The sequence below is a fragment of the Hevea brasiliensis genome, chromosome 2 (assembly GCF_030052815.1).
Source record: "Hevea brasiliensis isolate MT/VB/25A 57/8 chromosome 2, ASM3005281v1, whole genome shotgun sequence".
Taxonomy (NCBI): Eukaryota; Viridiplantae; Streptophyta; class Magnoliopsida; order Malpighiales; family Euphorbiaceae; genus Hevea; species Hevea brasiliensis.
Window position 1 is genome coordinate 93,478,329 of NC_079494.1, and position 26,718 is coordinate 93,505,046.

At 32.5% G+C, this 26,718-nt stretch overlaps 1 long non-coding RNA gene across 1 annotated transcript; it reads right to left on the reverse strand.

Moving 5' to 3' along the window:
* Nucleotides 1-21,969: 21,969 nt before the first annotated feature.
* Nucleotides 21,970-22,755, reverse strand: LOC110666665 (uncharacterized). Its single transcript, XR_002497188.2, has 2 exons — nt 22,366-22,755; nt 21,970-22,272 (listed from the first exon to the last, which is right to left on the reverse strand). It is a non-coding gene; the product is annotated as an uncharacterized LOC110666665 (long non-coding RNA).
* Nucleotides 22,756-26,718: the final 3,963 nt, after the last annotated feature.

Below are 26,718 nucleotides of genomic sequence, written 5' to 3' on the forward strand. Positions count from 1 at the left end.
AAGCATGAGTCCAGCAAGTTTGGGCAGCAATAACTTGAATTATAGAGGTCCAATTAGTGCAAGGCCAATTGGACATGAAACTAGACACATAATGGCACAACTTTAGTGAAGAAACCATGCCCAGCAAACCAAACCAACTTGACCAAAAGATTGCCCTAATCCGGGTGACCTGCAGTCTGCCTGGGCAAAATGATCAAATGAACAGTGTTTGGTCATTTAGCCATAACTAAGTGTAGAAAGGTCCAATTGACTTGAAATTTTACCAGAAACAGGTTGAGATATAGACCAACAACTTTTATGAAGAAAACTAATTCAAATTATGACCAGAACATATTCAAAAAGTGAGTTGCAGTCATTGTTCTTAACACTGTAGATTTGGTCAGTCCAGAAATTCTGGACAAAATTTCAGTCCGGCCAGTTATGGTTTTTGAGCCATAACTTAAGCTACAAAACTCCAAATAGAGTGATTCAAAAAAGGAAATTCAACTAGAGAAAATAAAGAACAACTTTCATATTGATCATTTTGCTAAATTCCCACTGGAAAAATGACTAATGAAACAGTAAAGACAAAGCATGAAAACTGAAAATTATGTCCAATTAACATTAAGTTTAGAAATGGTATTGGCAATCAATACCAACAAATTTAGAATGCAAAATGTGGCATGTTGGGAGTATTAGAACTAATGTACCTATTGTCTATGCAAAAGTCAACATTTTAGTTGACCAATGAAATGAATAGTAACACCTAAACTCAAATTTCAAGAATTGTAAAGTTTAAAAGTGTAATATGCCCTAGTATACCTACCAAGATTGGTTTGGATAGCTTGGCATGCCAATAGGGTTCTGTTAGCAGTACTGCATATGGCTTCATGCCACTCTGTGTTTCATGGCTTCCCATGCCATTCTGTGACATAATAGCCTTTGGCTATGTTATTTGAGTTATTACACTCGGGTTTAATCCCTGATAATTATTACAGCTTATTAGCTGTTCTGTTGCATACTGTGCGACACAATGTGACCGATGGTGTGATGGTCTGAGGTACTTAGTACCCAATGCCAGTTTACCCGTTTATCCAGTCCAGTTGACTAGTATGGGTTACTCGGGCAATGATAATAAACCTTACCAAAATTTGAATCAAATAATACTACAAAAAAAATTAATATCAGAAATTAAGTCTATCCAAAAATGAAATCATACATTCTGCATAATTATTTTATTTTATTTTATTTTATATTGTCACCACTAAGTAGAATTGCTTAGCGCGTCACTTTTACCATGCGCAGGTACTGGAGACCTAGCTGGTGAGCCCAGCAGACATCAGACCAGGTGAGCCTTCATATTTGCATCCGGAGTCCAGAGTCACCTCACACCTGCAGTGCATATGGTAGGACATTAGGACTTTGGGTAGCATTTTGTATTTTTGCATTTTGTGTTAGTTTAGGTTGTAACAATAAATTCTCGAAATTATGTAACAATATAATTATATGAAATTTCATGTTATTGAGATTTTCTGTATAATGCATATTTATAAATGAAATGTTGAGAAATATTTATGAATGAGCTTCCAGTAATGAAGTGAACAGAAAAAAAAATTTCTGAAAATAGTGTTGTGATTTGAGATTGAGATTTTGATATTGACTTGAAATGTGTATAATGGAGTTTGGATTTGGAAATTATATTGGAAGTGTTTTTAAATAGGTTCAAAAGAACTATTTTTCCAATTTACAGCCGGCACTCTGCCGGATTTTCTATAAAATTTGTGAAAAAAATCAGATTTATCAAAAATTGAAAATAAATGAATTAAAAGGGATAAATTGTAATAGAAATATAAATTGGTGCTCCGGCACACTGAGTGGCATAACTTGCTCGGCTACACTATAAACGGGTAAGGGGTGTCACAGTGGTATCCTGGTAGGCGGAGAATTGGAGTTGGACGAATCTAGTCCACCCAATGCTGTCGAGCAGCCCATCAACTTCCTCACGTAGGCTGAGTTGTTCCAACAACCTGAAATCCATATATTTGGTGGAGATAATCCTTTTGTTGTTAAGCCGTGCACATAAGTCTCGGTGGGTGGAATCGCAGAATGTCCAGGCGATGGAGAACTCGGGTTGTGCTAGCTGTGGAGGTTGCGGTTGAGGGGCAGGTTGTGGTTGAGGTTGAGGTGGTGGAGGTAGGGCTTGCCTTATTATCGAGCACTGGGGTAAAGGTCCCTTAGGCAAATCTCACATCGGCAAAGCACAGAGATGGTCTTGGGTTCAAAAAGTAATGATATAGAAAATGAGAGAACTAATCACTAGAGGCGTCTTTTGGTGGAATGGCCTGGATAGTTAGAAGAACTTCAGGGTTAAGCGTGCTCACTTGAGACAAATCCTAGGATGGGTGACCTACTGGGAAGTTCTCCATGCCACCTATGGGACAAAACTGTGAGGCTTATGGCCAAAGCGGACAATTCCTCTAGTGATTAGAACCCGATTATTACAATTGGTATCAGAGCTGCTTGCGTGTCCTCTTAGGCGATGGTGGGGCAAACCTCAGCGAGGACGCTGAGTCCCAAAAGGGGGGGAGAAAGGTCCCTTAGGCAAATCCCACATCGGCAAAGCACGAAGATGGTCTTGGGTTCAAAAAGTAATGATATAGAAAATGGGGAAACTAATCACTAGAGGCACCTTTTGGTAGAATGGCCTGGAGAGTTGAAAGAACTCCAGGGTTAAGCGTGCTCGCTTGAGAGAAATCCTAATATGGGTGACCTCCTGGGAAGTTCTCCATTCCACCTATGGGATAAAACCGTGAGGCTTATGGCCAAAGCAGACAATTCCTCTAGTGGTTAGAGCCCGATCATTACAATTCATACTTAGTACAAACATGAAACCAGTATCAAACTTAAACTACCTATATACAAGATAACCGTGTTATCTCAGATCAAGGGATTATATGCACTATTATAATATATATGATTATGTATTGACAAGATTAAACTCTATGTATATATCATCTTACGTATTTGGTTTGGCCTACTTATCTTATAAATGCTCAATTTTATTTGTTATATGGCATGAGACTCATCATTCCCTATCATTAGTATCTCATACTAATCGAAGGGAACAAACAAACAAACATGATAGTTTATATGGATAAATCTTATCCTTTGAAGTATCCAAAACTGCAAACCATAATTTATAGCACTTGTACTAGAATGTTCCGTCACTCATATTTTTAAAACTTTAAGAATGAAACATCTAATAAGTTACTAAAAGATTTTCAATTAAATTTAAACCATTTAAAGTTAAAAGAAAAAGATATATGCCATTAAAGAGAATAAAAATTTACGAGATGTAAATTTCATGATACGCTCTAGGACACACTACTAATAAATATGAAGATTCTACAATCATGCAATCATTAACACAACCATAAGTAACACTAATCTAACGTTTGTTACCATCAAAACTTCCTACATTCGCTAAGAACCAACTAGGTTCAACAATAGATATATTAAATTCAAATTTTTTACATTTTGAATTTTATTTATTTTGCAAATATCTGTTTTATATATTTTATCATTATTTTGATTTAATATATTTTATTGTTATTTTTATATTTATTTATATTCTATATTTATATTATATACCTATTATATTGCAATTTTTAAAATTTATATTCTATATAAATTATCTAGTAATATATACAATAGCAGCGTGACTGGTGAATCTCATAATACTTTAAAGTGCTAGTAGCGATGCTAATTAAGCTATAATTATATGCTGTTAATTTATAATGATTAGCAATATATGTACATTGTTTTATTCTCAATTATATTTAATGCCGATTTATAATTTTATCAAAAAGAACTTTATTATGTATAATATAATTTTTTATTCTCTGTTAATTCAATTTTTTTATATTTTAATTTTATATTATTATTTATTTTTATTATATCTTTCATATATTTTATTTTATATATTTATATATTTTGTTATTATATTATTATTTTAATATATATTTATCTTATTATTTATTTTACACATTATTTGATATATATTTATCTAAATAAATAAAAATTATTAAAATAAATAAAAAAATACAAAATTAAGTGACATATCAGATAAAATCGCATCACGAGTAAGTAAGATTACATGATGTATCGGTGGTGCTGTTGAATACATCATGATCGATCCGTGATGTAAACTTACACGACACTTCGCTTAATTTTATTGATACATAATGTAATTTTTTTATTTATTTTAATTTTTTTATTATATTATATTATATTTATTTATATTCATAATATATATGTATTTTTTATTTATATTTTAATTTATTATTATTATTTATTTTATTTTTTATTTTATATATTGTATTATTATTATTATTATTATTATTATTATTATTATTATTACTCTTGTAGGCATTCGTAGAGCGGTATTTGGAGGATACCCATTCAATAGGCAGCTAAATGGGATTAAGGAATAATTTACTATTATCAAAATAATTTTTAATAATATTAGATTTGAGAAAATAAAACTATAAAAAAATGTGAATGTTATTATTACATGAAGTACGATGTAACTTTACATCATGTATCAATAAGATTACATGAAGGATCAGTGGTGCTTTTGGAATTCTAAATTGTACATGAATTACTGGGTACTTAAAAGATTACATTTCTGTTAAATGTTGCAGTTAACGTAAAAATTAATGGGAATGATATAAATAATGGTGCATATATTTTCAAAATTAAATTACGGACAAGTTGATCATAAAAGGCATTCCTATCGAGAAATTGAAGAGAGTGATAATGCTACTGCATAAAAATTATTTTTACGTAAGTAAATTATCTCACAGATTTTTTACATTAAATAGAATGATTATTTAATTAAAATGTAACACCCCTATTTGCATAGCCTGGTACATTTCACTATTTCGGTGACTGGTGTCGGTTCGGATTGTTAAGGTGATTAGACCCACACTTAAGATAACTAAATAAGCCATAAATACAAATAATTAGTAATTGTCAATTAGTTAAGTATAAATAAGGAAAACAGAACATAAGAAGTTAAACGAGCCGAGAGTCACAGCAATGGGTGACCTCCTCAGGAATGATTGTGAGGTCGATTTAAACTTGAATTTCGAGCCGTAAAATGTGACACCGCGGTCCTTAGGACCATTACAAACACAGTGAAAAAGAGAAAATCACAAAAAAGAATTGTTAAGTAGGTCAAATAATTAGATCAATGATCTGGAAGAAATATTGAATTATTTGCAAACCGGATCGAACTGGCGAGGGGCAATTTGGTCAATTGATCCCGAGAGCTGACTCTTGACATAACTGTCAAATAAAATCAGAGAAAAGAAAATTTCGAAGTCGGGAATTAAATTAAAGAACTAATAGAAAAATAAATTAAAAAAAAAAAGAAAAGTTGAAAAAGTTATGACATCATGCATGACATAAGTATGATGCAATAAATTTTTATTTTTAAAATTTGAAATTTTGGGATAATTTCTAACAATTAAAAGATAAATTAAGAAGATAGGGAGTAAGTAAAATTTATGTTTGAACTTTGATAAGAAGATAGGGAGTAAGTAAATCAAGCCAAGTTTGAAGAATTGGAGATATAAATTCTGCTCACTTAAGGTAAGCTAATCCAACCTTTCTTTTTAGTATACATGATTGATTTAGGGTAGAAATGGATGAGATTATATGAAGAAATTGGAAAAAATTTCATGATTATGAAGAGAGGAAATTTTGGCCAGCCATGGTACCTTGAAGTTTTGATATGCTCAATTTAAATTAGACATGAATTTGACATTGATTAAGGTTGAATATGTGATTAGTATAGTAAATTGGGTATGAATTAATCAATTGCATGACTTAGGGTTTTGGGCACCTAGGGTTTGAAAGACGAAAATGTGAGAATTGGTCAAATGGTGTGTTTGACCTTGTTTGAGATAAAAAAATGGTCATTTGTGACCAAATGAAGTGTGTTGGAAGTGTTGGAATTAAGTTCAATTTTAGATTGAATGTGGTCATGCTGTAGGGACCAAAACTGAAAATTTACAAGTCCAATTGGTATGAGACTAATTGGGAATGAAAATAGACACAAAATGACACAATTTTCATTTAGGAATCATGCCCAAAAAGTGACCAAAACCTAGTGAACAAATTGACCAAATCTTGATTTTTGCAGTCTGACCTGTACAAAAATGACCAAATGAATAGTATTTATTTATTTGGCCATAATTTGAGCTAGGCAGATCTAAATAACCTGAAATTTTACCAATGGACAACTGAGATATAGACCTAAAACTTTCATGAAGAACACCAACCCAAATTATGCCCTTAACCAAGTCATTTGGCCACCCAAAATTGGTGACCTAAAATAGCCAGAACCAGAATTTGCCCAGAAATCTGGGTTAAGTCCAATCCGGCAACTATGATTTAAATGGCTATAACTTGAGCTACAAAACTCCAAATAGAGTGATTCAAAAAGGATAATAAATTTAAGATAATAGGAAACATTTTCTATGAAGAAATTTTACCAAATTCTAACAGAAAAATAACCAATGAAACAGTGCAACATAAGACACCAAAACTAAAAATTTGTAAATTTGCCTAAAAGACTTAGAATTTGAGTAAACAACCAAAACCAACAAATTTAGTTACCAAAATGTGGTATGTGGGTGAATTTGGAATTCTCATACCTATTAAGCCTTAGAAAGTCAATAAACTGACTTGAATAGTGTAGTGAATAGTAACTCCGAAACACAAATTTTAAAGAACATCAAGTTTAGCACATTAGAGCTAGGTAAAAGTGAAATTAAATTTATTTTTGGATTTATTCTAAGTTATGGTACTAAAACACTGTGAAACTGTGTGTTTCAGTTGAAAAGAACACCGGGAAAGAACCTGAGGAATCGAGTCAAGGCCAAGAGGCGACTCGCTTAAGGTTTGTGCACAACGTAGAATTTTTGTAAATTTTCTTCTGCATATTGTTTTGAATAATTTGAAATATTGAATTGTGACATCATTGTGATAAAATATTTATTATACTTTTGATTTAAATTGTTGAAAGTTATTTGTGTATATTTGAGATGGCATAAATGTTTAGTAAATTGATAAGATAAGTTTTGAAATTACAGTGTCATGACCATATATTTGAACACCTCACTAGCATGACTAGTGGGGTAATCAGTTTTGAATTTTGATTCCTTCTCTGGCTGAAGTATTGAGGTGTGTGCCAGTAGAATAATAAATTGAATGGATATTCATATATTTGAGCTAGCTAGCCTTGTGATGTGACTTCTCCTTAGCCTCTGGCTATTGAGATTATATTTGTTTCAAATGGCATGATATAACTGTGGGTTTTATGAAATTGGTTTTGACACTTCGAAATGAAATTATTTGGATTAAAATCTCATAATTCATGTTTTGTGTTTAACTCTCATATTCAGTCCAATTTTTTTTGAATAAATATGATTTAAATTCTGTATAAAGATTATTTTAGTATATTGTGCACCACTGAGTCCTAGTACTCAGTGATGGCTGTTATTGCTATCGCAGATTTAGAGACTAGAGGAGCAGCAGAGTGAGCTGCTGAGGATTGTGGAGCAACTTACCTTGAAGTTATATCGGGTATATTTTATACCCTGACTGTAGAAATTTATTTTGATGTATATAATGTATGTAAAGGTATAGACATGTAAAACTGGTCTTGAGCGATTTGTATAAAGTTTGTAATAAATTTTAGTTTAGATTTTCCTAATGTAAATTTTTAGTATGATGTATATAAATTGTTTTATCTTTAATGAAATATGAATGGAAATATCTTATTTTAATTTGAATGAAATTGATTGATAGTATTTTGATGATTACTGAATTTTTGGAAATTGAGAAATGATGATTGTTTAATTTTGAAACTTGAGAAATTGGTTGGGATTGTTGTGGAGTTGTTGAAATTGTTGAGATAAATTATCAGAAGTACTTTTTACAGGTATTTGAAGAACTGTTTTCTCAAAATACAGACAGCACTCTGCTGAAATTTTTATAAAATTTACGGAAAAATAAAATGGGCCAAAAATTTTAATTAGTTTTCAACTTTGAATAAATGATTTTAATACCTATTAGAAAATTCTCACCTCTTATAAAAGTAAAAAAATTGTTGTAAAATCCCTTGTAGGGTACTTAATGAGTTATCGGTAGGTGAAGTTCGGTAGTTCATTAGGTATTCTATGGGATCATGTTATGCCTTACAGAGGGGTAAGGTGTGACATATTTTAGTGGTATCAGAGTAAAATTTTTGAAGTATGTTTTAACTTGTGAATTTGTGTCTTTACTTGTTAAGTACAACTGCTCAATGTCCTTATATGTTACATACAGTGTATTACATCATAAATATGAACTAACGAAGGGAAATCTCCTTGTGTTATTTGTTCAGGAGATACCCTAACTTCATATTGAAATGGAAGAAGGAGATCGCTCAGTCGAAAAATCTGTTGAAGCTGAGGCACAAGGGGAAGCCCCAACTCTATAAAATGTCAGTGGATTAGTAGCACCAGCCTCACAAATGCCGCAGTTTCCTGCACAATTTGCACAGCAAATGGCTGCGATGTTTTAACAAATGGCTGGGGGTATGCCTGCTCAAGCTCCACCCTAGACAGCTGTAGTACAACCACTGCCTCCAGCCAGACAGTATGACAAGTTATTGAAGTATGGAGCTACTGAATTTAAGGGTACAGTAAACCCACTTGAGGCAGAGCAATGGCTTGAAAGAATGGACAGAGTGTTCAAGAAGCTGCACTGCCAAGATGAATTGAAGTTTGAATACTCTGTGTCACTACTGCAAGGGGATGAGTATGATTGGTGGAAGACCATCCCCCACAGCTTAGCTGAACCACCAGTACTGACCTAGAATGACTTCATCAGGGAATTCAGACAAAAATACGTCCCAGACGCATATGTGGATCAAAAGTTACAAGAATTTCTGAGTCTAATGCAAGGGAGTAGATCAGTGGCAGAGTATGAGAGGGAGTTCTCCCGCTTAAGCCACTATGCTGGGAGTCTCCTTTCTACTAGCAAGGAACGATGCAAGAGATTTGAGACGGGTTTGAAGCCCAGTTTAAGGATGCAAGTAGTGGGATTCAAACACAGCAACTTCTCTGAGCTCATCTCTCAAGCACTTGAGCTAGAAAGGATTGAATCAGAAGCGACACCTGTAAATGAAAAATCAGAGAGGACTGAGAAAACAGAGAAAGATAAAGGTGAAAAGTCAGTAGAGCCAAGTCCTAGTGGTACTTCTGGCAAAAAGAAGAAATTTGGTGGAACTAGCAGAGGTCGAGGTGGAAGATTTGGAAGGGGTAGATTTTCTGGACAAAGACCCCCTAGGTCTAGTCAGCAGTCAATCAAGGGTTCATATCTTGCTCGCCCCTGTGAGACTTGTGGCAAGATTCATGGGGGAGAATGCTATTGGGCTACGGGAGCCTGCTTTAACTGTGGAGGCAAGGGCCATTTAGCTAAAGACTGCACTAGTGCTCCTAGATTCGGTCCAGCTCCTACTACTGCAGAAGAATCTATTCAGAGTCCTGCTCCTAGAGGTTCATAATCAGTTGGCAGAGGAAGAGGCAGAGTTAGAGGCACTGCTTACGGCGATCGAGAATCGTTGGTCGATCGGCCAAGGAAGTGCTTCAGCCAGAGTCTACACAATGAGACAACGAGAAGAGGCTGAGACTTCTGATGTTGTAGCTGGTACATTCTCTATCTCTGATCAAGAAGTATTTGTGTTGTTTGATCCGGGTTCAACCCACTCATATGTTAGTGCTAGCATAGTCAGTTCACTTGATGTTCCGTGTGTCCAAATGGGTTTTGAAGTGCTAGTAACTAGTCCGTTAGGACAAGAGGTTCGGGTCAACAGAATTTATAGAGACTGTCCTTTGGTGATCCAAGGACATGTTTTTCTATCAGATTTTATTGAAATGCCCTTCATAGATTATGATATCATCTTGGGCATGGATTGGTTAGCCAAACATCATGCCATGATTGACTGTAGACTGAAGACAGTCACTTTTGGTCTCCCTTTGTACGATGATATGATAATACATGGGAAGAGGCATTTACTACCATCAAACATCATTTAGGCTGCACTAGCCAGAAGGATGATCAGAAAGGGGTGTGATGTAACACCCCGTTTGCATAGCCTGGTATATTTCACTGTTCCGGTGACTGGTGTCGGTCCGGACAATTAAGGGGATTAGAACCACACTTAAGACAACTTGAGAAGTCATAAACACAAATAATTAGTAATGTTTAATTAGTTAAGTATAAACAAGAAAAACAGAACATATAAAGTTAAACGAGCCGAGAGTCACAGCGATGAGTGACCTCCTCGGGAACGACTGCGAAGTCATTTTAAACTCAAATTTCAAACCGTAAAAAGTAACGCTGCGGTCCTTAGGACCCTTATGGACACAGTGGAAAAGAGAAAATCATGAGAAAGAACTGTTAAGTCAGTCAAATAATTAGGTCAGGGAGCCGGAAGAAATATGGAATTATTTACAAACCGGGATGAACCGGCGAGGGGCAATTTGGTCAATTGACCCCGAGAGCTGACTCCTGACCTAACTGTCAAATAAAATAGGAGAAAAGAAAATTTTGGAATCGAGAATTAAATTAAAGAACTAATAGAAAAATAAATAGAAAAAAAAAAGAGAGAAAAAGAATATGGGAAAAGTCAAAGGTGATGTCATAAAGGATTAATTAAATTACTTATTTAATTGGGATTTTTTTTTGTGGTCTTCCATAAGGATAAAAACAAAGAAAAGAAAAGAAAAAAAAATTAAAACCATCTCATTTCTTCTTCTTCTTGGACGTCTCATACCTCTCCCTCCCTCACCACCATTGATGAATGCATCAAGCTTCCATAACTTGATTTTAGCCTTTCAAAATAAACCCTAAACCCTAAAAAGCTTCCAATCTACACTAGAAAAGAAGATTGAGGGAGAAGAAGAAAGAAGAAAGTGAAAGGATTGGTGGATTGTAAATCAAAAAAAATTAAGGTTAGTGTTCTTCCTCATTTTCTCTTTGAGTCTATGTTTAAATAGTTAAGTTATACTTGAACATATGCTTGAATGAAGAGAAATCAATTATTGAAGGACCAAAATGAATTTGGCCTATTGAAGGGAGTATGAATTGCATGAATTTAATGGGTTTGAATGAGTTTAGAAACCTTCCTTAGTTGAATGATTGGCATTAAAACCATTAAGTGTGATTAATTACAATAATTAAGTGAATTAGGGTTTGGAGGCCTAGGGTTTGAGGCAAATTTTGAAGAAATGCATAAATGATATTTTTGACCAATTGTGGACTGAAAAATGGTCAATAATGACCAAAGGAAATGTATGGGAATTATTAGAATGGGAGTCAAATTCGTAGGTCAATTGCAGCATGACCAAACCCACTTTGAAGGACCAAAACTCAAATTTTACAAGTCCAATTGATATGCCACAAATTGGGGATGAAAATAGACATAAAATAGCACAATTTTCATTGAGGAACCATGCCCAAAAACTGACCAAAACTGGGTGAACAAATTGACCAAAGTGAAATGAGAGCAGGCTGCCATTGCACCAAACTGAGCAAATGAACAGTGTTCATTTGATCATAACTCGAGCTAGGAAGGTCAAATTGACCTGAAATTTTACCAGAAATTAGATAAGGTATAGATCTAAAACTGTTATGAAGAACACCACCCCAAATTATGCCATTAACCCATTCAAATTATTGAGCAAAGTTGAGTTACCAAACCTGCAACTCTGCAGAATTTCTATTGAGCAGTAATGTTTGAAGGGTTATAACTCTCTCTAGAAAACTCGGATTTAAGCGATTCTTGAATCGATGGAAACCTAAGACATAGTAGAACATTTCATATGAAGAAAATTAGGCCAAATTATGAACTTAACTTGATCAAATTACTGAACAAAGTTGGACCAAAAATCTGCCAGAACCAAAATCTCAGTATGAACAGTGCACGTGAACAGTAATCTTATTTTGGCTATAACTTGAGCTACAAAACTCCAAATTGGGGTGATCCAAAAATGAGAATACACTTAAGACAATAAAGAACATTTTCTATGAAGGAAGTTTTGCCAAATTCTAACAGTAGATTGACCAATGGAATAGTGCAACTAAGAGCACCAAAACCGAAAATTGGCAATCTTGCCAAAATGACCTAAGCTTTAAGAAAATGACCAAAACCAACAAGTTTAATGACCAAAATGTGGTATGTGGGTGAAGTTGGAGTTCCCATACCTATTAAGCCTTAGAAAGTCAACTATTTGACTTGAATAGTGCAGTGAATAGTAATCCAAAACACAAAATTTAAAGAACGTCGAAATTAGCACGTTAGAGCTAGGTATAAGTGAACCTAAATTTATTTTGGATTTATGTTAAGTTCTAGTACTAAAACATTATAAAATTGTGTGTTTCAGTTAAAAAGAATATCGGGAAGGAACCCGAGGAATCGAGTCGAGGCTAAAGGCGACTCATTTGAGGTTTGTGCACAACATCACTATGCTTTAAAAATTTATTGATTAAGTGAATGAAATATGCATTTTACTTTTGCTTTGAATTGGTGAAAGTATTGTAACCCTATTTATGATGTTTTGATTTAAATTGTGAAAGTTATTGTGTATATTTGAAATGACAATGTTTAGCAAATTGTTAAGATAAGTTTTGAAACCACAGTGTCATGACCATATATTTGAACACCTCACTAGCATGACTAGTGGGGGTAATTAGTTTCGAATTTTGATTCCTTCTCTGGAGAAGTGTTGAGGTGTGCCAGTAGAAGAGGATGTGAATGGATATCCATATATTTGAGCTAGCTAGCCTTGTGATGTGATTTCTCTCTAGCCTCTGGCTATTGAGATTCTATTTGTTTCGAATGGCATGATCTAACTGTGGGTTTTATGAAATGTGTTTTGATACTTTGAAATGAACTTGGTTTGCATTAAAATCTCATCATTCATATTTTGTGTTTAATGCTCATGTTTAGTCAAATTTTTGAATAAATGTGATTTTATTTTTGCATAAAGATTATTTTAGTATGTTGTGTACCACTGAGTCCTAGTACTCAGCGATAGCTTCTATTGCTGTCATAGATACAGAGACTAGAAGAGCAGCAGACTGAGCTGCTGAGGTGTGAGGAGCTATCATCTTGAAGTCTTCGGGTATAATTTATACCCTGCCTGTAAATATTTATTTTGATGTATGTATTACATATAAAGGTATGGACATGTAAAAGGGTCTTGAGCAGCTTGTACAAAATTTGTATGAAGTTTGTAATAAAATTTAGTTTGTATTTCTTTTGATGTGAATTTTGTAAGGATGTATATAAATTGTTTTGTCTCAAATGAAATGATTGTGGAATTATTGAAATTGATAGAGTTTGATTGTGAAATTGAAGTTGTGGTTGAGAAAATTTTTTTAGAAGTGCTTTTTACAGGTATTTGAAGAACGGTTTTCTCAAAATACAGAGAAAACTCTGTAAAAATTTTTATAAAATTTGCGGAAAAATAAAATGGGCCAAGATTTCCAACTAGCTTTTCACTTAAGTACATGTTTTAAATACTTATTAGAAATGCTCACCACTTACCAAAAGTAAGAAATTGTTTTAAAATCTCTTGTAGGGTGCTTAATGAGTTATCGGTAGGTGAAGTTCGATAGTTCATTAAGTATTCTGCGGGATCATGTTATGCCTTATAGAGGGGTAAGGTGTGACATGTGAAGCATACTTGGTACATGTGATAGACACCCAAGAGGGGAGCCCAGCACTCAGGGACATCCCTATGGTATACGACTTTCCAGATGTGATTCCTGATGAATTGCCAAGATTACCTCCAGAAAGAGAGGTGCAGTTTGAGATTGATGTTATGCCTGGTGTGGACCCAATCTCCATAACGCCATATAGAATGGCACCTGCAGAATTGAAAGAGTTGAAAGTGCAGTTGCAAGAACTGCTTGATAAGGGCTTTATCCGCCCTAGTGTGTCACCTTGGGGAGCGCCAGTGTTGTTTATAAAGAAGAAAGATGGCACTCTTCGGTTATGCATTGGCTATCGCCAGTTAAATAAGGTGACAATAAAGAATAAATATCCATTGCCCAGCATTGATGACTTGTTTGATTAGTTGAGGGGTGCAGCTGTATTCTCCAAAATTGACCTGAGATCAAGTTATTATCAGCTGAAAGTACAAGAGCAGAGTATTCCTAAAACTGCCTTTAGAACCCGCTATGGCCATTATGAGTTCTTGGTCATGCCATTCGGGTTAACTAATACTCCGGCTGCTTTTATGGATCTGATGAATACTATCTTCAGACCATACCTCGACCAGTTTGTTGTGATATTCATTGATGATATATTGGTCTATTCGAGGAGTACAAAAGAGCATGATAGACATCTGCGCATTGTACTGCAAACTTTGAGGGAGAAACAGCTATATGCCAAATTGTCAAAGTGTGAATTTTGGCAGAAGGAAATATCCTTTTTGGGGCACGTAGTATCAGTAGAGGGTATCAAGGTAGATCCAAGTAAGATAGAAGCTGTCCTTAATTGGAGGCCACCCAGAAATATCATGGAGATTTGTAGTTTTCTGGGTTTAGCTGGATACTACCGTCGATTTGTGAAGGGATTCTCCATGTTGGCATCTCCATTGACCAAGCTACTTCGCAAAGATGTGAAATTTCAGTGGACGGATAAATGCCAACAGAGTTTTGATGAATTGAAGAAATGTTTGACTGAAGCTCCAGTCCTTACTTTACCTACTCCGGATAAAGAATTAACAGTTTATAGTGATGCTTCTCACAATGGGTTAGGCTGTGTATAGATGCAAGATCGAAATGTCATTGCCTATGCATCACGCCAGCTAAAACCGCATGAGAGGAATTATTCGACATATGATTTGGAGCTTGCAGCTATTGTGTTTGCTCTTAAGATCTGGAGGCACTATTTGTATGGGAAGAAATGCTACATCTACACAGATCATAAGAGTTTGAAGTATTTGGGCACCCAGAAAGAGTTGAATTTGAGACAGAGGAGATGGTTAAAATTAATAAAAGACTATGATTGTCTGATAGAATATCAGCTAGGGAAAGCTAATGTTGTGGCTAACGCCTTAAGTCGTAAGACTATGGCAAGTCTACGGGTTACTCCTTTGTCTATGGTACATGAGTTAAGATCATTACATGCCAGCTTAGAGATTAATGATGAGGGGCAGACAGCAGTTGCGTGGCATGTACAGCCAGTATTGATTGATCATATCAGAATGGCTACTCAGAATGATGAAAGGTATCAGAAGCTGTTGGAAGAAGTTGGGCAGGGCAAGAAACCAGAATTCTCAATAAGAGATGATGGTCTAATGCTACACCAGGGCAGAATGTATATTCCTAATGATGTTGATTTGAGGCAGATCATTTTGAAGGAAGCACATGAGTCTTCTTTTACCATGCACCCTGGTAGCACAAAAATGTATAGGGGGATAAAGGAGCATTACTGATGGATGGGTATGAAAAGAGATGTGGCAGAGTTTGTTTCCAAATGCCTAACTTGTCAGCAAGTGAAGGCAGAGCATCAAGTACCCGTTGGGTTGTTACATCCACTACCAGTACCATAATGGAAATAGGAGAGAATAACGATGGATTTTGTGATAGGACTTCCGAGGACACAGAAGAGTCATGATGCAGTATGGGTCATTGTTAACAGACTGACCAAGTCTGCTCATTTTCTGCCAGTTCGGATGGACTACAGTTTAGAAAAACTGGCCAAGTTATACATTGATGAGATAGTAAGACTGCATGGAGTGCCAGTATCCATCGTATTTGACAAAGAACCTAGGTTCACTTCTAGATTCTGGGGTAGTCTTCAGAGAGCCCTAGGAACTAGATTGAACTTCAGCACGGCATTCCACCCACAGACCGATGGCCAATCTGATAGAGTAATTTAGATCTTGGAGGATATGCTACGGGCTTGTGTGATTGAATTTGAGGGCAGTTGGGATACACACTTACCTTTGATTGAGTTTGCCTATAATAACAGCTACCAATCAAGCATTGTGATGCCTCCATATGAAGCTTTGTTTGGCAAAAAATGTAGAACCCCATTGTGTTGGGATAACGTGGGTGAAAGAAAGATGATTAGACCCGAAATTGTTCAGCAAACTGAAGAGAAAATCAGGGTGATCAGAGATCAACTTAAGACTACATCAGATCATCAGAAGTCCTACATTGATTTAAAGAGAAGAGATATTGAATATGCAATGGGTGAGAAAGTATTCCTCAAGGTTTCCCCTCGGAAGAGGATTATGAGATTCGACAGAAAGGGGATGAGATTCGACAAAAAGGGGAAACTAAGTCCTCATTTTATCGGGCCATATGAGGTTCTGGAAAGAGTGGGTCCCTTGGCATATCGGTTGGCACTACCTCCAGAGTTAGAAAAGATACATAATGTCTTCCATGTGTCCATCTTGAGGAGGTATAGATCAGACCCATCTCATATACTACCAGTGAAAGAAATTGAAGTGAATCTAGACCTCACATATGAGGAAGAACCCATTGAGATTCTAGCTTATGAGGTAAAGCAGCTACGAAACAAGCAGATCCCGTTAGTGAAAGTGCTGTGGAATCATCATTCGGGCCAAGAAGCTACTTGGGAACGAGAGGAGGATATGAGGAGACAGCACCCACAGCTGTTCAGAGATTGATACCAGGTAAAATTTCGAGACGAAATTTATTTTAAGGGGGGGAGAATTGTAACACCCCTATTTACATAGCCTGGTATATTTCACTATTTCGGTGACCGATGTCCATCCGGACTATTAAGGGGATTAAAACCACACTTAAGACAACTAAATAAGCCATAAATACAAATAATTAGTAATTGTCAATTAGTTAAGTATAAATAAGAAAACAGAATATAAGAAGTTAAACGAGCCGAGAGTCACAGCGATAGGTGACCTACTCGGGAAGGATTGCGAGGTCGATTTAAACTCAAATTTCGAGCCGTAAAATGTGACACCGCAGTCCTTAGGACCATTACAAACACAGTAAAAAAGAGAAAATCACAAAAAGATTTATTAAGTAGGTCGAATAATTAGGTCAGAGATTCGGAAGAAATATTGAATTATTTGCAAACCAGATCAAACTGGTGAGGGGCAATTTGGTCAATTGACCCCGAGAGCTGACTCCTGACCTAACTGTCAAATAAAATCGGAGAAAAGAAAATTTCGGAGTCGGGAATTAAATTAAAGAACTAATAGAAAAATAAATGAAAAAAAAAAAAGAAAAAGAAAAGTTGAAAAAGTTATGACATCATGCATGACATAAGCATGATGTAATAAATTTTTATTTTTAAAATTTGAAATTTTGGGATAATTTCTAACAATTAAAAGACAAATTAAGAAAAGAAAAAAAAATTGGTCTTCTTTTCCATTCAACTCGTCTACCCTCTCTCTCTCTCCTATCTCTTTCATTTCTCTCATAAAGCCTCCATTGAAACCCACCTAAAACTCTCTTAAACCCTAAATTTTGCCATGGAATTCCTACATCCCTTAACTAAAATTTATGTTTGAACTTTGATAAGAAGATATGGAGTAAGTAAATCAAGCCAAGTTTGAAGAATTGGAGATATAAATTCTGCTCACTTAAGGTAAGCTAATCCAACCTTTCTTTTTAGTATACATGATTGATTTAGGGTAGAAATGGATGAGATTATATGAAGAAATTGGAAAAAATTTCATGATTACGAAGAGAGGAAATTTTGGCAAGCCATGGTACCTTGAAGTTTTGATATGCTCAATTTAAATTAGACATGAATTTGACATTGATTAAGGTTGAATATGTGATTAGTGTAGTAAATTGGGTATGAATTAATCAATTGCATGACTTAGGGTTTTGGGCACCTAGGGTTTGAAAGACAAAAATATGAGAATTGGTCAAATGGTGTGTTTGACCTTGTTTGAGATGAAAAATAGTCATTTGTGACCAAATGAAGTGTGTTGAAGGCGTTGGAATTGAGTTTAAATTCGAATTGAATGTGGTCATGCTGCAGGCAGCAGGACCAAGGTTCCTTTCAAGGACCAAAACTGAAAATTTACAAGTCCAATTGGTATGAGACCAATTGGGAATGAAAATAGACACAAAATGACACAATTTCATTTAGTAATCATGCCCAAAAAGTGACCAAAACCTAGTGAACAAATTGACCAAATCTGGATTTTTGCAGTCTGACCTGTACAAAAATGACTAAATGAACTCTGTTCATTTAGCCATAACTTGGGCTAGGCAGTCTGACCTGAAATTTTACCAGTGAACAGCTGAGATATAGACCTAAAACTTTCATGAAGAACACCAACCCAAATTATACCCTTAACCAAGTCATTTGGCCACCCAAAGTTGGTGACCTAAAACTGCCAGAGCCAGAATTTGCCCAGAAATCTGGGTTAAGTCTAATCCGGCAACTATAATTTAAATGGCTATAACTTGAGCTACAAAACTCCAAATGGAGTGATTCAAAAAGAAGAATAAAGTTAAGACAATAGGGAACATTTTCTATGAAGAAAGTTTTTCCAAATTCTAACAGAAAAATGACCAATGAAACAATGCAATATAAGACACAAAAACTGAAAATTTGTAAATTTGCCTAAAAGACTTAGAATTTGAGTAAACAACCAAAACTAACAAATTTAGTTACCAAAATGTGGTATATGGGTGAAGTTGGAATTCCCATACCTATTAAGCCTTAGAAAGTCAACAAATTGACTTGAATAGTGTAGTGAATAGTAACCCCGAAATAAAAATTTTAAAGAATATCAAGTTTAGCACATTAGAGCTAGGTAAAAGTGAAATTAAATTTATTTTTGGATTTATTCTAAGTTATGGTACTGAAACACTGTGAAACTGTGTGTTTCAGTTGAAAAGAACACCGGGAAAGAACCCAAGGAATCAAGTCAAGGCCAAGAGGCGACTCGCTTAAGGTTTATGCACAACGTAAAATTTTTGTAAATTTTCTTCTGTATATTGTTTTAAATAATTTAAAATATTGAATTGTGACATCATTGTGATGAAATATTTATTATACTTTTGATTTAAATTGTTGAAAGTTATTTGTGTATATTTGAGATGGCATAAATATTTAGTAAATTGTTAAGATAAGTTTTGAAACCACAGTGTCATGACTATATATTTGAACACCTCACTAGCATAACTGGTGGGGGGTAATCAGTTTTGAATTTTGATTCCTTCTCTGGCTGAAGTGTTGAGGTGTGTGCCATTAGAAGAAGAAATTGAATGGTATCCATATATTTGAGCTAGTTAGCCTTGTGATGTGACTTCTCCTTAGCCTCTGGCTATTAAGATTATATTTGTTTCAAATGGCATGATATAACTGTGGGTTTTATGAAATTGGTTTTGACACTTCGAAATGAAATTATTTGGATTAAAATCTCATAATTCATGTTTTGTGTTTAACTCTCATGTTCAGTCCAATTTTTTTTTGAATAAATATGATTTAAATTCTGCATAAATATTATTTTAGTATGTTGTGCACCACTGATTCCTAGTACTCAGCGATGACTATTATTGCTGTCGCAGATTTAGAGAATAGAGGAGCAGCAGAGTGAGCTGCTGAGAATTGTGGAGCGACTTAGCTTGAAGTTATATCGGGTATATTTTATACCATGACTGTAAAAATTTATTTTGATGTATGTAATATATGTAAAGGTATGGACATGTAAAACTGGTCTTGAGCAGTTTGTATAAAGTTTGTAATAAATTTTTGTTTGGATTTTCCTAATGTAAATTTTTAGTATGATGTATATAAATTGTTTTGTCTTTAATGAAATATGAATGAAAATACTTTATTTTAATTTGAATAAAATTGATTGATAGTATTTTGATGATTACTGAATTTTTGAAAATTGAGAAATGATGATTGTTGAATTTTGAAACTTGAGAAATTGGTTGGGATTGTTGTGGAGTTGTTGAAATTGTTGAGATAAATTATTAGAAGTGTTTTTTACAGGTATTTGAAGAACTGTTTTCTCAAAATACAGACGACACTCTGCCGAAATTTTTATAAAATTTACGGAAAAATAAAATGGGCCAAAAATTTTAACTGGTTTTCAACTTTGAATAAATGATTTTAATACCTATTAAAAAATGCTCACCACTTATAAAAGTAAAAAAATTGTTGTAAAATCTCTTGTAGGGTACTTAACGAGTTATCGGTAGGTGAAGATCGAGTTCATTAGGTATTCTATAGGATCATGTTATGCCTTACAGAGGGATAAGGTGTGACATAAAATTTAAATTTTAACTTTATTAAATTTAATAAAAAATAGTTAATTAATTAAACAGTGTTAAAATTTATTGAAAATTAAAAAAATAAATATTTTCTATGTTCTCTCTCCATCTCTTCTTTCTTACTTTATCCTCTGGAAACCATATCCCTCTTTTTTCATTTTTATGTCAATAAAATCAGTAAACAAACACAATTTTATAAGGTAAATTAAGGATATTGGCGGCCTCATTAAAAAGCTAATTCAAACAAAAAAAATTATTGTATTTATTGAATTATTTAATTTGCTTTCGAAATTGACATTAATATTATTAATTATATTTATAATTTTACAATAAAAATTATAAAGACTTCATTGCAAAATTGGATGAGAAATCAGTTATATATGATTATTTGATTACATATATTGAAAAGCTTTCAAAAAAATAAAAACTCATCGAATGTAATAGTAAATTTAATATTATAGTTATTTATTAATTTTTATTCTTTTTCTACTTAATTGTATATTGAAAATTTGAATTTTTTTCCTAATAAATAATTTATTATTGTATATAATTTTTTTTTTCTTTAAATTAAGCAACAAAAATTTTTGACCCAACTGAATCAAATTCCTAACTCTGCCTCTGCTCAAATGCATGCACTCAGAGAAAAACAGGTCAAGAAGACAAGAGAGTAGCTCATGACACAGGAAAATTTATTTTCAGATCCCATATCAAATACATGCATTCAGTGTAGGAAATCATTTCCTTCCCTCCATGTCAACTTGAATCAAGCTTATCCTTCTTCTTCACAATTTCTCTTATTTGTTCCTCAATTGTCCAACAACTCCTGATTCCCTTTTTCAATCCGAATAGATATGATTAATTGGGCTGCGATTCTAATAATCGTTACAGATCAAGAAAGTTTCAATGATTCAAGGTGCAATTTCTGGCTTTTGTCCCGCCACCATCACCATCATATTGCCATCGCTAACAACTAATTTATAATTTTGATGCAGCTCGTGCCTAGGATTTCTTCTCAATTCCTTCCTCTAGATGAATCCAAGATTTAAGTTTTGTTTATTTCACATTAATATTGCTACTCTTTGGGTTTTTTATGGGCATAGTGATTTGAGCACCAGTGTTCTCGATTCATGGAACGAAGAGGATTATTTTTGTAAAAAAATAAAACAAATTCATAACAGTTCTAAAATAGCTCTATTTTGGGAGCTTATACAAACTGCTGCAGTTTATCATTGTGTGAGCTCTCTATCAGTTACCAGCTAATTTTATAGAGATAGCAAACTGGTTTTAACAGCTGAACTAAGCATCCCTCAATGTGTTTTATAGAGATAGCAAACTGGTTTTTTATCTCTTAGTTTTTATAAGTTAAAAGGTTCAAATCGACTCTTGAAGTATATTCAAAATTACAATCAAGCTCTTTAAAAAAGTTCGAACCATCGAAGTTTTAATTAACATTAATTAAATCCCTCAAATTTTAATTTTGTTCAATTAAACCCAAATTTCATCGCTGCTAGCGCGTGATTAACGGGCGTTAAAAACACACATCCATCTATTTTTGTTGCTGCTTCTTCCATACCCACAATTCAAGCTTCCTCATTTGCAGCCATGAAAACCAATGAACTAAATATCTCTGTAGGAATACAACCATTTAGTCCAATTTGATTCTAATAACTCACCCCAAACTCAAAATTATGAATATACAGCGTTCCTCCCAACATCCAACACAAATTCCTCCATACAATATTATCAAAATTACCCAAATCGATTCCCTTGATAGCAAGGGTATTAATAAACACATTTGAACAAATGAATTTCTTGTGGCATCGAGAACTGGGTCTGTGTACTAGTGGTATGGCGTTGAGATGGGAAGACTCTAAAAATTGTCTCTATGGAAGGTGGTTTTCGTGGGTCTGTGGAGGTCTGGATGAGAAGCTGGGTTTAGGGGAAGGAACCGTTACAAGTGGTAATGAATCAAGGAGGAGCGATTAATAACAATAAAATTGAACAAAGGGCTAGAAGACGTACAACTTCTGGCGGTGCTCAGGAGTGTCGTCGGCGATTCCGATGGCATCAAGGAGGCGACGCGGCGTGCTTGGGGGGTCCTAATGCTTAACTGCTTGAAAGAGCAATTAGCAGCAGTCAGCGGAGCTCATATTTATGCTGAGATGAGTGAGCTGCATGTGTGCCGCGGTGTAAAAAGCATGAATGAAGTCATTCGGGTTTTTATAGCTTGTGGGTATTCTCATGGTAACGTGGAAAATCCATTTCGCCAGCCTAAACCTGGAATGTGGTGGATTATGGGGAAAAATTTTAACTTTGGCATTTCGATACTTTGTTTCTTGTCTGATACTTTATTTCATTGTTCTGTTGTCAAAGATTGAAGTATCAGGCAACATATCAACAAAGCTAAAATGCAGCTTTATTCACTTTGATGATCCTAGTTCCTATGAGTGGATGTGAAGCTTAAAAGTGATGCCAACGAAACCAAATTAAGTAGTAACATTTTTCAATTTAGCTAGCGTACCTACAAAAATAATCTTAGGAGTTGTATCCTACTTTTTGGCCAGTGGAAACTTATCTTCTATTTCTGTCTTTTTCTTCTGTACTCTGTGGTTAAGGGATGTTTCTTGGATAATATCTTTGAAAATCATCTAATCTTTATTTTTATATTTTGACATGGGAAACATCTATGATTGTGTGTCAAAAGTTTTGATATTGTTTTGCCTTCATATTCTGCTTATAAAAGAAAAATATCGATATGGATAAGAGATCCTTTTAAGTTGTGGATGCACTTACATGATGAGATAAATTGCAATGAAAGTGCATAATTGCACCTAAACTGTAAATTTGCCTGTGCTCATATGCTTTCTTCATTTATATGATGGGATTGAGATTTCATGTAAGCTGTTTGATAGAATGCAAAAATGAAACTCTGTTTTATGGAGTAGTGTTGGTGGACCTGTACATTTGAGGTTAACGGACCTATAATCTCGATTAACTTTGGGTCTAAATATTTTATTTAAAAACTTTGAAGGTTCAATTGAGTCCAAACCTTTTTTAAGGACTTAATTATACTTATAAATAAATTTTAAATTTAAAATTTAAACCTTTGACCAATTTTTATATTTGGAAAGATCAATAATGCAATAATTCATTCTATTGATTTTTCATATATATATATATATATTTTAACGATAAAGAAATATAAAAAATGCGGAAAGTATAAGAACCATAGCAATCAAGATTCATTGAGTAATTTCATCAAACGCTAAAACGCCATAATATAGATATTTCCAAAAAAGGAATATAGAGAATGTCATCAAACGCTAAAACGCCATAATATAGATATTGCCAAAAAAGGAATATAGAGAATGTGAAAAGTATAAGAACCATAGCAATCAAGGTTCATTGAGTAATTTTATAGCGTTCAAAAATCTGTATTATGATGTTTTAGTGTTTGATGAAATTACTCAATGAATCTTGATTGCTATAGTTCTTATACCTTCCACATTTTCTATATTCCTTTATCGTTACCAAAAACAAAGATATATATATATATATATATATATATATATATATATATATATATATATATATATAGCGTTCAAAAATCTGTATTATGACGTTTTAGTGTTTGATGAAACTACTCAATGAAGCTTGATTGCAATGGTTCTTACACCTTACGCATTCTCTATATTTCTTTATCCTTACCAAAAACAAAGAAATATATATATAGAATAAAAAATTAAAAAAAAATAGCTGTGTGAATTTACCCTTTTTTTTTTTCCTTTCGTTTTCAGATACTTCTGCAAAATTCAGATTTTGAACGTTAATAATAATATTTTTTATATAAAACATTTTAAGGTGATAAAAATAGTTGTTATTTATAAGTATAAATTTTAATATTTAGCTTAAAAGATAAATAAGGGTAATAAAGGAAATAAATTAATTTAAATTTATTATTAATTTATTTTGAATAAAAATTTTAATTGAATTCTATCATTTTAAAATTTATTCTAAATAAAACAATTTTATTATCAATAAAAATAAATTAAATATTATTAATAAAGTAGAATTCTTTTCTTGGAAGGGATTTGGCTTGGCACGCCTTGGTCTTATTATTAACTCTCGTGAAGCTTAGATTTCAAAAGATTTCAATTGCTATGAACAAGAAAAAAAAATTTTGATTTTCACTCTTGGGCTTTAATCACTCCTGCTTTCAGGTTTTTTAAATCTAGGCTTCATTTGTAGTAAAATATATGCAAGAAAAAGTTTCATTTTATATAAATTCAATTTAATCAATTTTTTTTTCTTAATTTTTATATTTGAAATGAAAATTTTTAATTTTTTTAAATTTAAAAAAATTAATTTAAAAAAATATATAAATAAATATGGTTGTGTCTTTTTCATGTAAATCATTCATTTAAAAAAAAGATAATTTTTTATATGATTTCTATTTTTTCTAAAATAAAACTTTTTAAATTAAAAAAATTATATATATATATATATATATATATATATATATATATATATATATATATATATATATATATATATATATATAAACTGAGGCATACACATAAGCTTATAAATAAATGCTACATATTTAAGTAATTAACTTAAAAATATGTCTTTTATGAGTCAATTGTCATTATTTTTTGCTGATTTACATTAGCTTAATTGGTAAAAAATGCCACTTAATAAAAAATATTAATTAATTGATAATGTCATGTGGTAAAAAATATTTATCAATTGATATGCAAATAAGAGTATAGAGATAATGATTATTTAAAAATTACTTGGGTTAATTTATCTTTTTAAATTTTAAAATTCAGATTAAAGAAAGATATTGAATGTTGATTCTGATTTTTTTTATTCGATAATATGTATATATAAACTAATTAAAATATCAATAATCTATTATTTATTAAATTAAAATTTTAAAATTTAATAAAATTTATTAATACTAAAAAATAAATTCATTTCACTTTTGAATGTTGAATATATTGCTTATTAAAATATTCTCTTTTTCACTGCTGATTTTGATAATTTAATTATTCTTTATATAATTATATTTTTAATTATTTTTTTATCAAAATTTTGATATTTGTGTTTGATATTGTTTATCAAATCTCATTTATTTATGTGCATAAATATATATTGTGTTTCAAAAAATATATATTTTTCTAAAAAAATTTAGAGTTTGATATCGTTTAATGTCTAAGAAGCATAAAGATTATAGCTAATCTCTGTTCATAATTTAAAAATAATATATTAAACACTTTATTTATTTATTCACAATTAAAAATTTTATAATTAATACAATTTTATAATATAATTATAAAAATATAAGATACAAAAATATATATATATATATATATAAATTTATATTATTAAAATGATAAACAATACAACCCATGGGATATATATGTGTGAAAGCTAAACACTAAAAAATAATTAACCAACAAGTAACACATGTATTTATGAATGATTGACACTTGGAAGCATTAAAAAATATAAAATGTTTATAAATTATAAATTTTAAAATATTTAAAATTTCATTTTAATTCAAGATTTTTTTTTTTTTTTTTTTTTTTTTTTTTATTGGAGTGAACGGCTATGGCTGTAACGCAGAAGCCGAAAATGAGAGCACATTCAGGAACAAGGTTGGAAGAAGCTCCGCCTCTAATCCATTAATGAGAAACAGACAATTTAACGTTGTGATTATATAGGCTATAGGCCTCTCTTTCTTCCCAAAAAAATAATAGAACTCGCAGGTCTGGATTTTAATCTTCCAATCTCAATCCAAATCAACCTATAAAGGCACTTGAATTTAGCTGTGAGAAGTTTAGGACCATTAAAGAAAAATTATAAAATTAAAGGCTAATTAAAAGATTATGCTTTAAAAATAAGGAGTATTGGAAAGTACATGTGCAACTCAAAAATTAACACAGTTGGTAAATGACTTTATTTTTCTATTTCAAATGATTTGGGTTTAATTTATGAGATTATCACTCAAGAGAGAATTTCTTTTTTTTAATATATTGGCTAAATATGAAATACGTCTTCAAACTAGATTTAAAAGTGTATATAATTTCAATTGTTATGTGAAGTGATTTGAGCAGCATATTTTAATTAATAAATTAAATAAATAAATATCCCATGATATAAAAAATTAAAGTTGCCTTTGTATTTTAAGATTTTGATTTGAAATTTAGATTTCAAGTATGTAATTTAAAATTGAAATTCATAAATTCGAAAATTTTTTATTTGATTAATTAAAAAAATTTTCAAAAAAGTTTGATTTTAATGAGATGAATTTGAAATAATAAGTTAAAAGTTGTTATTTGAAATCTTTAATTTTTAAACTTCTAATGA